This window comes from Drosophila obscura, unplaced genomic scaffold (genome assembly GCF_018151105.1).
Source record: "Drosophila obscura isolate BZ-5 IFL unplaced genomic scaffold, ASM1815110v1 contig_4, whole genome shotgun sequence".
Taxonomy (NCBI): domain Eukaryota; kingdom Metazoa; phylum Arthropoda; class Insecta; order Diptera; family Drosophilidae; genus Drosophila; species Drosophila obscura.
The window spans coordinates 7734625-7748276 of NW_024542828.1; the positions used below are offsets into that span (position 1 = coordinate 7734625).

At 44.0% G+C, this 13652-nt stretch overlaps 1 protein-coding gene across 1 annotated transcript in view; it reads left to right on the forward strand.

Annotated features, from left to right (window-relative positions):
• LOC111066397 (acetylcholine receptor subunit alpha-like 1) overlaps positions 1-13652 on the forward strand; it is a 52296-nt gene that overhangs the window by 17770 nt on the left and 20874 nt on the right. The window lies entirely within an intron of this gene.

Here is a 13652-nt window from a genome sequence, read left to right on the forward strand (position 1 = left end):
CAACAGAAATTTTCAATTAAATCCCAAAACGTTGAGCCGAGCGGACTTTAAGGCCATTCAACTTCATGCAACCTATTGACTTTACGGCCTTTTGTGTTTGGGATTATGCGAAGCTTACTAGTAGTAGTACGGCGGAGGAGGAGCATTTGTTCAACTAATCTCTTAAGAGCATAAAACAGTTTGTTGAATGCTGCCCGACACTCTAGCATCGATTGTTAAAAGGAATTTTAATTGTTCGTTTTTGTTCACCTCTTTTTTAGGAGCTTAAGCTTACATCTAAATTATATTTATGTATATACAATAACTGGCTTAATTCCAATCATTTGCTAATTGACTTTCGTATTTGCTTTCTTGCAGGTGAGTCAATCGATCCAATCTTTGGCCAGCTAATGGTGAGATGACAACTCTGATAATAAATAGATTTTGTCAGCTAGTTGAAGCTCGAATCGATAGTCGAAATATGTGGTAAAAAAGTTTGCCACCCAGGCGCAGAAAATTCGTCAATGGAAATGCAATGAAGCTGCACCAGTAGCGAGCTCACTTCGGCAGCCCGTTTAAATACCCAAAAGCTAGTCAATGTTCAGTGCTCATATTTATTTATACATTTCACCTCTACCTTTATGGGATGTCGCTGTTGAGACACCTGCGACAGGCGGCAGGCGACAGGAGCCATGGCAGTGACAGATAAACAATCACGGCTGCCAGCCAGCACTGCGCTGTAGTTGATGCTAAGGATGCTGGAAAAGCCAATGCCATTGCATCATTTTATCCATCAATTTTATACCTTTTGCAAATTGTTTTGCTCTTATTTTCATCCATTTTCTGTGCTGCTGGCTGCTCTACTACAAAATGGCAATTGTATTAAGCGAACACAGCATGGAAAGAGCCAGGGCATAGATACGGGGAGATATGTACATAGTAGGAGACATTGTAACTGCCACATAGACACATCAAGTAATTGAATGCAGTTGCGACACGCGGCGACAAAGGGCGCCAAAGGGAGTGGAGTGGGTTGGGAGTGGGTTGGGAGTAGATTCGATGGATGGATGGATGGAGAGTGTCTCAGCTGGATATCGGGGGCTTTGATTTTGAGCTCGTTCAATGCTATTAGCGCAAGTAAACTACATTTGCTGGGTGGGGAGGGGGCGAAAGCTAAAGGGAAGGAACATAGGAGATGTTCTTCGAATCCGTTTGCTTTGAAATTCAACTTTGAAAATACACTTTACGCGTATAGACTCGTGTGTATGTAGTGCGAGTGTGTGTATGTGCGAGTGTGTGATTGATTTTTATCATAATACGAGTGCAGACTAAATTTTAGCTGAAGAACTCATCGAAATTACCATAAATTCCCCACTTAATTGAGGCGAATTCATTACTCGGAACTCCTTCGCCTTCTCCGCATCCTGCTGCCTGTGCTGCCTGTGCACGGTTCACGTCTGTCTCGCTCTCTGCGGGTCCTGGCATTGTCTCTGGCTCGGCTCGTCGGGTATTTGCTCAAGTGCTTTGACGCTATAGGTCTCGCTTGGTGTGGGTGTGGGTATGAGTGGAGGTGTGGGTGTGGGTGGGTGGGTTCTGTGTCAATAGATGCCATACATAGAAGGCATTTTCCTCCCTCACGAGAGGAGAAGGCAGTGTAGAATAGAGTAGCAGGAGCAGTAGGAGATTGAGTGAAGGATAGGATAGTCATCGTCTACTTTGCATAGAATGGAAATTTGAAATTGGAAATTGAAAATCGCTTTGCCAACTGCTACGTCGAGTGCGGGTCGGAATGGCGATGGCGATGGGGATGGGGATGTCTGTCTGATTGACAATGCATTGGATTTGCATTAAATAATCGAACTACGCGCTTCTGTTGCGCTCTTCAGCCATTAAGTTGAGCAAATATATGCCCAGGATCCATTGTATAAAGTACTGCGCCCAATCACGTCATATAAGGCATTATCAAAACTACAAACTACAGCGATTGCAACGACAATTTATCAATTTGCAGTGGCTCAAAGTAGCCCAATAATATAGTTTCCAATGTTGCTGTATTGAAGGGTTCAGAAGCTGTCCCCTGGGGCATGGCAGCGGCAGCGGCAGCGGCAGTGCCAGTTGCCAAGTAGAATTGGGAATTTTGTGGATATTTGCGTAATCGATTTTGTAGCTTCCACTGCCACAGCCTCTGCCTCTGACTCTGACTCTGTGGCTGGTTATGCAGCCGTTCTATTTGCTTGTTTATTCACTGCAAGATTTCGTTTATTTGTTTGCAATATGGCCCACGAGAATGTGCAGTGTGCACTGTGGGCCAGATTACAGCCAGCCAGCCTTGTTTGAATATCACAATTTCAGAATTTCAGGCAGTCAAATCAGATTCAAATGCGAATTTTGATTGGCAAACTTGTGGCCTACAATTTATACCACTGTTTTTTTCTTTCTTTTTTCTTTCACATCATAATTCTGTTTTAGCATGTCATATTCCTGTTTTGTGTGACTTCAGGCCCATTCCGAATGCCACATGCCACATGCCAAGCCCTCTAGTTTGCGGTGGATTCAGCCAGCCAGAAACAGCAAGAGCTTGAACCAAATCCAGGTTGCAGTTGCAGTTGCATTTGCAGTTGGAGCCCAGCACTCAGCAATCCCTGTTCGAGTGGCTGCCGTTTGTGCTGTTTGAGTTTTCGATCTCGTTTTCATTTCGGGTGCATGCATTTTTCCCAGTTACCAGCTACCAGCTACAAGCTACCAGTTACCAGCTATGCATGCGCCATGAGTATAGTATTTGAATAATTCATGCGTGGCAATGCATAAGTCAGAGCCAACCAGACCACACACACACCAAACACACACCGGACCACATCCACACCCATCGAGAGACGTTGCCTGTCGTTGCATTTTTGTATGACTACGTTGTTCATTTTATTCAGGGCTCACAACCCAATCAGCATAGAGTCCCAGCTACCAGCTACCAGCTTAAGGGCAGCACACTGCGTTGAGTCAATAATGCTCTCACTCTCGATTGATGTTGGCCTGGCCCGGACTGCCCAGGGGCTCCAATCGATAGAAACAAATTATACCCAAAAAAATGCAATCGATCTGCAGCTGCTTAATTGGAAGTGTATATTGCACTTTCTGGGATATCGATGCTCTGGCTGGTATACACGTATGCTAATGAATTTTTAATGTATCTCACTTTTTCGCCCTTTTATTGCGTATTGCGAATAAAATTGCATTTAAAATGACACAAGGACAGCGAATGTCCTGATTGACCCTACAATGATTGCCAGTTTGCGTGTGGGTGTGCTTTCTATGGGATTAATTAGCTGTCATTTATTCATTTATCGATTACATCGCTCACAGCCTACCTTCGAGCCCGAGTGTCCGACGGTTCAAACATTAATCAAGCGCCAAACTTTCGACCCCGATATCGAGCCTAATTAAATAACAATGAAGTGGGAGCGGAAACATCTGTTTTACAATATCCATACTGCAAATAATGAGAACAAAATATACCCATCCCGCAAGCCATCAATCAATCAATCAATTCAACATTCCGAAACTCCGCACATAATTAGTCAAACCATCTAAGCCGAGGCATATAAATCGCCAGTATACATTTCCCATTGTATATTATATATATATATATATTTAAAGATGTATATATATTGATATATTTTTAAGCAGCCATCTGTTGTCCAAGATTCAAATGCTGCCTTTCCCCCCCATCAGCCCCTTTTTTGATACATTTGCAATCGCTTCTGGGCGCCTGTCAGATGGTTTGATTTAAATTTATGACTATGTTTTGTCCAAAGCAAGAGGCGCACAAAAAATAATATCTTGCAAAGCAAAAGAGAAGTGATTCGACTTGGCGATACTCTCGTGAGAATAAATTTAAAGTTGCTGCTTTTCAAAATTAAAAATAAATAAAATAAATTACAAAATTCTCTTAGCTCTTGCTTTGAAATATTTTTAGGTATCTGTCGCCTGTCTATACGAATTGTATAACGTTTTCCTATTATGTCTCTAAAAAGCGTCCTTTGTACATAGACTAAATACTTTTATACTACAACTTTTTACCCCAGAAGGGTAGGAAAATCCCTTACTTCACGGCACAGTTGTAAGTGTTTTTTGCTGACGATAAGATATACAAGAATTATGATGCTGCAGTTAGTGTCTGTGTCCGTGTCTGTGTCTGTAGAGATAGCAAATGCCACCGCACATAATGAATGGCTGGCCTGAAACGATTGTTCAAATTTAATTTTAAATTCAGTACAAACTATGGCCAGAGAGAAGGAATTTTTATGAATTGACCAACAGCGGAGGCTGCCATTTTCTAAGTGTGTCAACTTCCGGTGCAGCAGCAGCAGCAGCACGAAAAATACAGGCGCCATAATCAATAAAGGCGATGGCGAGTGCACTGGCAGTGGCGTGCACTTTTTACCACAGTTTATGTTAAACTATTAAAAGGAAGCTCGGCTTCCGTAATGAAGCAGCTGCCGCCGTAGTCGTCGTCGTCGTCATTGTCGCCATTCCATCGTAGTCCTCATCCTCATTGTCGCCATCGTTGCAGTCCGTACAAAAAGCGGGTCGCAGAAAATAGAGAAAGAAAGGAAAACAGCTGCATTGTTCAGACACAGACACAGGCACATACATATATATGCACATATACGTGTGTATATATATATATATAGTGGCAATGAGGAATGGGGAACCGGGGCAGACATTGGTGCAATGTCCTGGGCTAGTGTGGTGGAAAATCGACACTCAATATTAGCACCGTTTATGAGCTATGAATGAGTTACGACTACCAAGTGATGCGACACCGTCGGCCGCCTGCTGGCAACCGCATTTCCTCCTCCTTCCTGTCGGCGAGAGCACATGGCTCTGGCTCTGGCTCTGACTCTGGCTCTGGCTCTGTGTGTGTATGTGCATGGGTGAGGTGACGTTGGGTGACCCACTTTGATGCACGCCACTAATGCAGCATAAAGTTCACACTTTGTTAATACTTTAAAGCTAAGAAAAACAGCGGGCAACAGTTTCATTTCCGTTTCCGGCGGCAGTAACCGAAAAATGTCAAGCTCATTAATCATACTCAACAATGAAGCACTTCCATTTGGCCGCTATACTCATCCCCTCGATCTCTGCCACATTAATTAACTCATAAATCTTTTGTGCATATCAAACGACAGAAATTGGCTGTGGGATGTGAAATGTGAATGGGGCAATGCGGATGGGGCCCATACAACCTTTCGTGGTCAATGCTCTGCCAGCTTCCTCATATATAACCAATTATTTCTGCTCAAATCACTCGACATAGGTGAGAGAGACAGAAGTACCATAGAGAGGGACAGAGAGAGAGAGAGAGAATTGGCAATTTGATTAATGTACAAGAGGCTGCACCTCTGAAATATTGACATGCCCTGGCAGCTGTCGGCATTGTTTTTCCCTTAGTGTTGAGCTGCTCCATCCCTATCCATCCTATCCATCCTATCAATACCAACGAGTATCTCCATCCATCTATCAGATGGGGTAAAAGTCATTTCAACAGCCTGCTATGCTGTGTTTCATCCAAGTGTTGAAAATCGAACTGGGTCCATCAATTTTTGGCCTGTCAGCTCTTGAAATATGAAAGTGGCGCCAATTTATGAAAGTTGTGGCAGCTTGATTTTGTGCAGCGATTGCTCCCAAAATAATTAAAGGTGTTCACACGGAAGCAAATATTATTTCCATTTAAAATAAAGTGCTTGGAAACTAGTACTGTGATTAAAACTCAAATGAAATGGAATAGTAAATAAATACATTTTGGCACACCCGTGTGAGTGGGTAGAAAATGTTTCCCTGGTGGGTCTTGTTCAACATTAAAGCCATCCCATTAAACTATATCATATTTAGGATTTCCTATACGTACCTTTGGGGGAAAGTAATAACTTTTAAGCTCTATGCACATTTGGTGGAATTAGATGACAGTATGCCCCGCCTGACGGGTGCTGGGGGAGCGAGGTGTACCTGCAAAATGGCGTGTGTCTTGATTTTATGGCGTGTCGAGTTGCTCAGCGCGTCTCCCATCACGCTGCCTGTTCCATCACCATTTGCAGTTAGTGCATCATTTGTATGCATTAAAGATAAACACGGGGCCAGCAACGTCACATGCAGCGTGCACCCAGCGTGGCATCTCAGGTATACATTAAATTCCCGCCACCAGATTCGGGGAAGTTTCCGCCAGAACTGCGGGTTGGGTTGCTCTATCAAATGTGACATCAAATGAGACTGAGACTGAGACTCAGAGCGGGCTCTCAGTATGTGTGGGAGTCTGTGTGTGGGAGTGCGAATGCGAGTGTTTTGTGGCTTTCCATTGTGTGGCAGCCAGCTAGTGGGTGTGCCATGGCCTGTATGTATGTATGTATATATAGAGTACTTATCACGATGATTATAATCAGAGAGCAGCAAGCAAAAAGCGGCAGCGGCAGCGGCTGGGCCACTTGGTGCTTGTAATGTTGTTTGTTGTTGCTGCTGCTGCTGCCGGCACTTTACGACGGCTTGCTGCACATCAAAGGCACCGCGTAATGAGCAGCACACGCTCAGTGCCACAACTTTCTCCACTCCCCATCCCACTCTCCAGGCAGCCAGGCTGCCAGGCTGCTGTTCTTGCCCCATCTCCATACACCTTACCATTGCCATTGCCATTCGCTTTTACATGCCCATCCCCATTCGCATCCCCCGCTAGCAGACGCTAGCGCAAATTGACTTTGTCTGTGTGTTTTTGACACCTGCGGCAATTCGTTTTCATGCCCATACCCCCCTGCATCCCTACACCAGGCACAGGACCACAGGCGGCTTTCGCATCAAAGATAATTTAAAGCGAACGCGAAACTAGTTCACGGGTAGCCAGCCCAGTGGGGGCGGTGCTGTGTGGTTCTTCAGGGGGGAGATGGGGCGTGGGGCAACCTACATATTTCCTGCCTGCTACTTTTGGGGCGTGGCAGGGGCCGTGGATCACTATTTGCTTTTTGGCATGCTGCTTCATAGCCGCAAGACCCAACATTCTTTAGTTGCTAGTTTCTAGGCAAAGGCAGCAGCAGCAGCGGCAGCAGCAGCGGCCCGGAAAGTATGCCACGAATTTTAGCTGCGTGCATGAAAACTATTTCTCGAGAGCCAGAGCCTGTTAGACACGAGCGAGCGAGGGGACCACACCCTTTGTGGACAGGCATTGCCTTTTGCCAAGCTATGCAGGCTCGGGCTATGGGCTGCAGGTTCCAGCAGCTACGCGTACTCGTAGCTATCCATACGAGTCGTACCTAGCTCCTGCCCTGCCCTGCCCCACTGCTGCGTTCACACAAATTACTTAGCATAATTGTTGATTATAAGTTCGCTTTATGCTAAAGAGATATCACCCGGGCATTAGCATTATCCGTGACATTTCAGGTTCAGCTCTTGTCGTTTCATGTTTTCGTAATTTGTTTATTAAATTTACACCTCGGGCTATTTATGCACACACATACACATACATACACATACACATACATCTACATTTGTAGCCAACTGTCTGCAACTTTGATGTAGTACCAAACAGCAGCATTTTGAGTCTCCTGTCGCCTGCCTGCTGTTCCTGCTGTTCCCTGGACTATACTGTATGTTATGTTATGTCTGGCTGGCTGCTCTTTTGGTCTTTCTCTCTTATGCAAATGAGATTACATAAACATAATTAACTTCGGCCGGCCTACGTGTCGTATGAAACTTTTTTGATGGCCATATAAAAGCGCTCTGAAGAGCTTTAGCATTAGCCGCTTGTTTTGAGCGACCAACTTTGGCCATAAAGCCGCAGGGCTCAACTATGGCCACATCAAAAAATATCCGGAAATCTTGCACCTGCGTCAACTGGCAATCGCTTGGGCAATAGTTTGTGTAACTTTTATTCACCCAAGGGAGAGAGCGCGAGAGTGACAAGTAGGCAAAGAGAGAGAGAGAGAGAGAGAGCAGCAACAGTTTGGCGATTTTATTTTGGTCCTGTGGGTAGTGCAGTTTATTGATAAGCAGCGGGCATAATGCAAGTGCCAAGTGCATTCGATGTTGGGGGGCGAACTGCTTGAGTGCTTGGCTTTCAAATTGAAGTCAACGGGCCATAAGTGAGATGCATTTCCAGCGCAATCCATATCCATATCCCCATTGTGTGTGTCCTCTCGGCCCCATGCTGCGCCCTCCATTCGAGCTGTCACTGCAGTCGATTGTCCTGGTTACTGTTGCACTTACTCTTTGTCTCTCTCTCTGCCAGGCAATTTGTGAGTGTGTGTGTGTGTGTGTGCGTCTGTCAGTTGCGCGTTTAAAGCTCAATTGGTTCAAGTGCGAACGCATTTGTGCCTGGCCTCGCCTGGAGAGCAGCCCCCTCTCAACTTACAAAGCAGTTACTGCTGCATGAATTGCTTATTCTCCGGCTACGGAGCTGCCCCTCTTGCTGCTGCTTGCAAACTGCCAGTAATTTGTGTGGCTTTAAGCCAAATTAACCCCAGAAATCTTCAGACAGACACGAGCTGCTTGGGGGTTGACTAATGAAGCAGATACTCCAGTCGGACAGATGATCCATTGAATAATTGCCATGGGGAAGTCAGCTGCAGATTAACCAGCAGACCCTCCCGCCCGAATAGAGATCAGAAATAGCATCGGTGCAAAATGCTTAAAGGGTGCTTGGGTGGCTCCACCAGCACATAGTATAGTCTGTTGCAGCTTCCGCCCTGCAGCAAACAATTCACCTGGGGTCGGCCAAACCCTTTTGCATAGCACTTAGAGCGAGTTACGGGCTCCATTTTGTACTCCAGGGCTGCCTGCACTTCCCGTTCACTCCACCTAAATAGTCCGTTGAGTGCAGAAGGCAATAAATGCTAATATTTTATTTAAAACGCTGATGCTGAAAGCAAATGCATTTCATGTCCCCATACACACACACACACACAGAGACACACACACACAAGAGAGACACCCAACCCTGTACGTCGTATGGGAAGCTTTTTGGGGCGCAGCCAGCGAAAAATTAGCTTTGTCTGAGTCTCGTACCGCACCGCACCGCACCGTCCCGCGTGCTGTGTGCGGGTGTAGTCTCTCGTATACCAGAAAGCTCGAAGCACTTGAAATTAAATATTGCGCATTCGCCCCATTGCCATAAGGGTGCGGTACGAGTATGTGTGTGCACTTCACGCACATTTGCACATCATTTGCGTTCCTCCAGTGACTCCATTGCTCTGCTCTGCTCAGCTCAGCTCTGCTCTGGTACGTAAGCCTCTTTTCTATGCCAAAAAAAAGTTTCGACCTGGTCCCCTGCCGTGCTAATGCCTCAATGTTTCAGCTCATTTGCAACCCTTTGGCCAACAAGCACATGAGACTTCAAAAACGTTATTTATGCAAAAATAATTTTCAAATGCCGCGCATATTTCATGTTCACGTTAGGGTCCCCCGCATATTCATAACCTCAGTCGGCCAGTCAAGCCACAGGAGTGCTCCTACCAAGCCACCAGCCGCCCTGTTTTTTTTTTGTTCACGAATCAAGAATCTAATAAAACTTTTCCCAGCTACCTAAGAGCAGTGGCAGCGGCAGCAGTGGCAGCGGCAGCAGTGGCAGCGGCCGCGACCACCTACAACAGCAATACATCTGCTTATTTGCTTATCATATGCAAATTTTCGTGTTTCAAGTTGAAGTTTTCTTTGCCGAATATCAAAAAGTACATACACACACATATATATTGTGTATATATATATGTATGTATATTTATATGTATATAGCAAAAACCCAAGAATGTTTAACAAGCTACCTGAGGGCGCTCATGAGCAAAAGTTCAAATAACAAAATTTCTGCTTTTACTTTTACACTCAACCCAACCCTAAAAAAAAAAGAACGAAAAACGAAACGAGAATATATGTACATACCTATATATATATATACAAAAAAACACAAAACTCAGTCTGGTATTTTGGCTTAGCTCTTTTACGCCCTGCACCTACTCTGCACCATGAATACGTTTTTGTGTGTGCTCCTTTGATTATACCATGCTCTCTCTTGCCTTTTCGCTCTCCTGCTATCTCTATGCTTCTATCGATTGAGGTCCTGCCTCTGGCACTGTACTGTGGAGTATTTACAGAACAGAATTTGCCGCCTACAACTACGAATTTCTTTGCCGTATTTGCACTGGAAATTATTATTAAAAAAATATCTACAAATTATGCATGCATCAAGATTTTTTGCACATAATTCACGGTGCTCGTTCAAATTTACATAATTTGCGAAAAATGCAGTCTTCCAGATGGTAAATCGACTAATAACAGGGCAATCAATGGCAGGGACGAGAGAACACACACACAATGGATAGGGGAGGGACACTTGGTAATTACATAAAATAAATTTTGTATAGATAAAGCAATCATCTTTTAGAACCGAACTGAGCTGGAGTGCATTGAAGCTTGCATTGAATTACGAACTTCATCGTCCTGGAAAATGCGTATTCCAAACCCGAGAGAAGAGTGCAGTGAAATCCCAATTGAGTCCCCTTTGGGGGCTGGGTGTGCATGTGGGTTCTTTTGAGAATTCTTTTCGCAGGCCCAAAATGAAATTCAATTACAGCGGACAGAGACAAAAGCAATTACAACAACAATGCCAAAAATGGCAGCTGCCATTGGGGCTGTGTTAATATATCAGCCCGAAAGTACGTAACAACAAAAATTCAAAAGAAACAACGAATGGGTGCAGGGAGAGAGAGAGCAGAGCAGAGCAGAGCAGCGCATGCAAAACAAATAACACGGAAATGAAAAACGAACTCAACTGGAAAATTGCAAGAGCCCCCCCACCCACCACCAGCCAACACAGCAGAATACACCCACACACACACACACACACACACCAACACACATAACAAACGGAAGTTGACTCGCCAGCCTTGTTGCCGTCGACGCCGTTTCCGGCAGAGTTTCACTCTCTTATTGTTGGTGCTGCTGTTGCTGCTGCTGTTTCTGTGGTTGCTCTACCAAGCGATGCCTACTAAAAAATTTACTGGCGCTTAAAAATGGCAAACAAAGAGAAAACAGCGGCCAGAGGGATGAGAGGTTGAAACAAAAAGAAAGTATGACAGAAAGAAAAAGAGGCAACTACAAGTATCCCACAAAAGACGTGCACAGAAATGACATAAAATATTTACCACGCTGAAAGACATTTTCATTTGGGCAAAACAGCAGCAGCAGCTGCAATGGCACAACAACAAAAAAAAACAACAACAAAAAAATCCCAAAAAAGAAAGGCTCAAGCCCAGACCCGGACACAGCCGCAGCTCATTACGAACAAATTGACGGCCAGCTAACAAATAGTTTCTGTTTCAAACAGTTTCAATTCAATATTTGCTGCAAAATGGGAAAAAGAAAGGACACACCCAAAAGTCCTCCCCCTCCACGACACAAAGCCACAGCACACTACACCCTCTTCGGCCACGTTTTTACGAGTGTTTTTAATGCCACTTTTTGGCTGCTGCTACTGCTGCTACTGCTGCTGTTGCTGCAGTTGCTGGGGAAGTGATTGAAATTGAAGCTGCCGCTGGACACGTCGAGTGCATTCAATGTACGACTCATTCTCTTTATAGCCCAAGTGCTGGTCAGTTATTTTTGATACTTATTATTTTTATGCTGCCATCTCGCTCACTTATCCACTGTTCGCCCCGCTGCCACGAGAGCTTGAGCAGAGGAGACCAACAAGTGATAATAAAATGGCTGAAAAACGAAAGGGAGCAAAGTCGAGATGGCAGTGTTTGCTGCGGTGTCATATTACAAAAGAGAACAATATATCTATATATACGTCGAGCAATTATATAACAATTTGCTGTGCTGGCGCTTGATTGAAGTGCATTTGGGGAAAGATTCTCTTCTTGCTGTTGCTGCAACTAATCGGGGTCGCAATTGAGTCCGGGAACAGCCCCTGCCAAAATGGGGAATTGCATCGGGTTCATCCAGCAGTAAATTATGTTTCAATTCTCTTGCAATTTAGCAGTCAATGCCAGTTTTTGTGTGGCTTCATTATGCCTGGAACGACCGCAGCAAAGGCAAATGGAACATTTTAGTAATTAAAACGAGTTTCAGTTTTTCTATTTTCATTACGTTAGACGAAACTTTTGCCAACGAAAAAGCGAGCCATGAGTGGACTCTCTCAAAACAATAATTTCCAGAGTGCTGGTAGAAAGTTTTTCAGTTTAAATTGTTTCATTAATGGCGGGGTGAAGCATTTTTTTGGGGGCAGGACACGTCATCGTCTGGTTTTTATGGTGGGCAGCATAGCCAAACAAAAAACTTTCTATTTACATATGTACATATTTATATATTTACATATACATACATATGTATGTATGTTTGTATATATGTGTATTAATAAATAGTCAGCAAATAATATTGCGCATACGCAGCGTTGACAGCCGAGCCAAGCCAAATTGTGGCCAAGCCTGTGCGTGTGTATGTTTGTGTGTGAGGGAAAGAATAAATAATAAATAAATATAAATGGTCATATGGAAATGAAATGAAATAATCTGCCAACTAAGAGGCGCATAAATAGCCCTCGAAATGACATTCATTTTTGTTGTCGTTTGCTTATGTGCGGCATTTTCGTTATTTTGGTTGTGCTCTGTTGTCGCCCTGTCGCCATATTCTGTATATGTCATGTCCCTCTTGTTGCTATTATTATTGCGTGGCAGACTTCTCCATGCTGTTGGCCTTTATTCTGCGGTCAAAGACACGTGTTTGGGGCGCCGCCACTGCTGAATTATGCAGACGTCGAACTTTGATTTGATTTATTTTTCGAGACGGAAAGGGGACGCATTTTTATCAAATCAATGCACAAATTACAAACAATTTACACATGGAATTACCATAATTAATTTATCATGCCCGCAATGGCCTGAAATTGATAAATATTATTGCCCGTCGGGCGTGACCAGTGTGAAGCCCTCCTCCCCTCCCATACATTTGCAACCATCCACACACAAGTAGCGAATGTTTGTTGGTATACTCGCAAATACGAACATCTCGAACTATAGTAAACTTTCTCTGTGCGAAGACTTTGTGGCCCTTTTGCTTCTGACACGTAAAATCTTTTGCACAAAACTTTTGCATGGGCAAACAAAATGAATCAGAGAATTTCCAACTGAAGACTGCAAAGTTTTTCAGTCCGAAAGTTTTAGGTTACAGTTTGCCGCTTTGCCTGGCGAATCTTGAGTCAGCATAAAACCATTTTGGCAAGTGGCTGCTTGAGTTGTCCAACAGAAGGAAAATTGAACGAGTTTGCCATGAATTAAATATAAACAACAGTTTATTTGCATTCAGTGTGAACGGATTTGTTAAGGTACTGTCTCCATTACTATCCAGCTTTCTCTTGTGCATAGTGACTTCTGCATAATCAAACAATATTCTAATGGATCACATACGATGCGATACGATACGATTGTCTCAATGGCTGGACAATTACGAAAGTCAACAAACAAATATTTGTTGTTTTGTTTTTTTTTGTGAGAATTTTTGAGGAGATTTTTGATATTTTTCTGTGTACCAACTTCTGTGCACTTCTCTTAATTGGCCGACAGAATGGAAGTTGGGTGGGGTGGGGTGCGAATGCCATGGCAAAGAATTGATTATAATGGCTTGCTTGCTTGTGCTTAATGTGGCTG